We start from the raw sequence: 3,731 nt of genomic DNA, 5'->3' as shown, positions 1-3,731 counted from the left end.
GCAGCCAAAGGATGACCCTATGCTGGGGCTTTCCAAAAGATAATCGACAAAATTAAATTTTGCTTGGACCAAAAAAAAAAAAAAAAACACTTGGAGGACAAAAGATATTAGTCAGAATGAATCGTTAATGCATGGCCAAGCAGGATTTAATGCTGCGAGTAATTATGTGGATGTGCCTATCTATTGTCCTGGTTTAATTTCATCGAAGCATTTATTCTTGTAAGAGGCTGTAATATATTTACTGGCAGGTTGCAGTGGTCATAAATCTAATGCTAAAACAAGATCTAGTTTCACTGAGCTGTCAGCAGACAGGCTTCCTTCAATTAATCAAGAATATTGTTCACAGGCACTTCCAGTGCCACCAACCGTGAGCAAAAACACCACAGGATACACACGGCCATGAAAAGCACATGTACACAGATAGTACACATGGGCCCATCGTCATCCTCATCATAACTAACTAAAGAGGCTGAACAAATTAGAGAGCAGAAGCGATGCATTAGGTCCTGGCCTTTGGCCATGCTAATAAAGGGCAGGACCTGAGCCCTCATTTCCTCTGGGCTGCTTGGTGTTTTGCCCGCAGATGAATCAGATGGGGTAAAATCATTACAGCCAAAATGACACTCCAAGGAGTGTTTTGCTTCGTTCATTCATCAAAGACGAACAAAAGGTGAGAGCATTCGCTTTGTCGGAACCGTGGAAAGACGGACGAAGAAAGAGGGATGTTTTAAATGAGAGCGCAGCTGGCCAGAGAGACATCAGGTCCTCCCTCTTTGCACTCTATATAGTATCTGAGCGAAGATGCAGTTGGAATTTATTTACAAAGACCTGCCAAGCATCTCTCCACCTGCCAAAATAGTGCTCCCGCTGTCACAAGTGTCAATGAAATGGCTCTTTATTTGGCTAAGACTAATTGAGACGCAAGCATCAGATGTGGACCGCGCTCGGGATTCTGTATTGAGTCCGCAGGGCAGATGTACCGCATCTCTCCTCGTCTCCAACATCTCTTTGTCCACTAAATCAATAGCCCTCAGTGATGCACTGCTGACAATAACACCATCCATCCTTTCAAACCGAGCGCTTTCATTATTCCCATTCCCACTTCTATAAGTGCCTGAGCTTTTCAGATGCTTTCCGTAAAATGATTTTCAAGGTAAACCAAAAATAGTCGAGAGCAGGCCCGAGTGCTCATCGTGCTTTGAAAGGACCACAGCTGTGGGGGGGGAAAAAAAAGTTTTTCCGCTTTGGACATAATTAGGTGTGTTTTATTCTAAGTGCTTTAATCTTGGATATCTAATGCAAATCTATTAAACTCTGGCCAAAAGTGCTGTATGTAGCCAGTAGACAATGAACCACCAATTTATCAAAAACTTGTGTTCTCAGAGCTGTGGTTTAGCAGTTAGCGCACAACCTTCAGATATTGAGCTGTATTGCACATGTGGAAAGGTCTGGATGAACCACAATAAACCTTTTAAAAACAAGCCCAGGTCACATTTCCTAACCAAATTCAAAGAGAAAAATAAAAAAGATTATATTTTGCATGAACAAAATAAAGACCGTGTTTAGGACCATTCTGTTTTTTTTTGCAGTGAGACATTATATTCATGACAATTCAGCTCATTTACACCCTCAGATTTCCACATTGAATGTGTAGTTTCCAACGAATATTTTATTTCAGGGAAAAAGTTATTTATGCATTAATGCTGCTCGATGTAACACAATTACAGGCAACCTGAACAACTGGTTTTCCTACTTGAAGTGAAAAGTGAATGGAACACAAATAAACACTACAGTACAAAACGCAAAAAAAAACTTTTTTTTTTTAATTGTGACATTTTGAATTCAAACTAAACATTCCTATTGGTATCACTGTAAAGCAGCTTTTTTTTTAAAGTGAGCATTTCAGAGTAAGCTACAGGGGGTGTGAAGAATGGCGATAAATTCACCAAGAAAAACAAATTTTTATTTAAAGAGAACTGAAATGACTACTAATTAGGGACACACGATATTGGATTTTTGAAGATATCCGATATGCAGATATTTTTCAACTCATTTTGGCCGATGCCGATACCGATAGGTCCTTGTATTTATGTTTTCATAATCTGTTTGAAAAATAAAAAGCATATTACACATTAATGAATATATCTGTACATTTAAAATTATTTAATTTATAAGTGTCATGTTTGATTTTTATTCATGTAAGCTATAGCTTCTGACCTTTAAATCAAAGCATACTCGTGATTACAATATTGGATTTTTGCCGATATCCGATATGAAGATATTTTTCAACTCATTTTGGTCGATAGCCGATGCCGATACCGATATATTTCCTTTTGTTTGGAAACAACACCAGGTCTCTCCTGTGCAGTGATTATAAACAAATTATTTTAACAAAAAAAGAATTTGTTAGTATTAAATAAACAATTAATTAAGTTCTTTTATAATGAGAGTACACTGAAAGTTGAAAATAACTACAAATCAATCACTGCATTTTTTTTCTCAGACAAATGCCGTGATAACCTTAATATTTTATTTGAAGATTTAACATTTTGTAGATGGTCTAAAGCAAAGGAGTTGTAAAAACTCAAAAAAATGTTTTAGAGGTCCTTGTATTTATATTTTCATAATCCGTTTGAAAAAAAAAAAGCATATTACACATTAATGAATATATCTGTACATTTAAAATAATTTAATTTATAAGCGTCATGTTTGATTTTTATTCATGTAAGCTATAGCTTCTGACCTTTAAATCAAAGCATACTCGTGATTTTATGACATTGATTACTGCTTTATTTAATCAGAAACACAATCTTAATGTTATTTGTTTATTTTACTTTCATTTTATCACAAGTAGGCCAACAGCACCCCCTAAGTAAATAAAACATCTTACTGGATGGGCATTAGGACCCGAGAGAGGCTGTTCTGTACGTGCATTCTTAAATTAAATGCAGCGATCCAAAACAGTGAATCTAATCATCATTCAGGCAAATGTTCGCTTCAAGAAGGACCACACTGCTGACCTGATCTTACCACTAGCACATCCTGAGCACATGTGAGTTATTTGTTTTATCGGCAAGGCATATCGGCATAATCTTTCATATCGGTTCATATCTTTCATTTGTTTACATTTTAAGCCATTATTGGCCGTTTCCGATATCGTTCCGATAATATAGTGCATCCCTACTACTAATAAAAGACAAAAAACTCTCACAATTACCCATTTCATCATATGGGAAAAAGAAAAGATGAATCCAATAAATCTGGATTATTATTTTTTTTTGTCAACTGCAGTGCATATATGCAATTTTGATCAGATAAATGCAGCCTTAGGTAGCATAACAGACTATAGTCTTCATAGTAATGTGTGTTGTACTATCACTTTATTTACGCAAACATGCTTTGTGAGTTTCACCCACAGAAGGATAAGAGTAGAAAATGAGTTGAGGACACAAGGCTTCATGAGATACACCCATCCAAAACATTCCCACTAATCCTAAAAAATAAAACTAGCTGCTCAAGGGAAATGTAATGCAACCTAAAATAAGAGAATTCACACCAGCTGCAGGTGTAAATGAGAGCACTACTATTCCATCGGAGCTCATCAAACTCTCCATGTTTAAGAAACTCAATTCACAGAAGGCTTTAAGTTGCCAGACAGAAGACGAGCGAGTGTGTGTGTGTGTGTGTGTGTGTGTGTGTGTGTGTGTGTGTGTGTGTGTGTGTGAGAGAGA

The 3,731-nt window shown here is 36.7% G+C and overlaps 1 protein-coding gene across 4 annotated transcripts in view; it reads right to left on the bottom strand.

The window, feature by feature from the left end:
- LOC107599149 (F-box/WD repeat-containing protein 8) overlaps positions 1–3,731 on the bottom strand; it is a 12,937-nt gene that overhangs the window by 8,603 nt on the left and 603 nt on the right. The window lies entirely within an intron of this gene.

This window comes from Sinocyclocheilus grahami, unplaced genomic scaffold (genome assembly GCF_001515645.1).
Source record: "Sinocyclocheilus grahami isolate Dianchi unplaced genomic scaffold, SAMN03320097.WGS_v1.1 scaffold261.1, whole genome shotgun sequence".
Taxonomy (NCBI): domain Eukaryota; kingdom Metazoa; phylum Chordata; class Actinopteri; order Cypriniformes; family Cyprinidae; genus Sinocyclocheilus; species Sinocyclocheilus grahami.
This window is presented reverse-complemented; position numbering and strand designations above follow the sequence as displayed.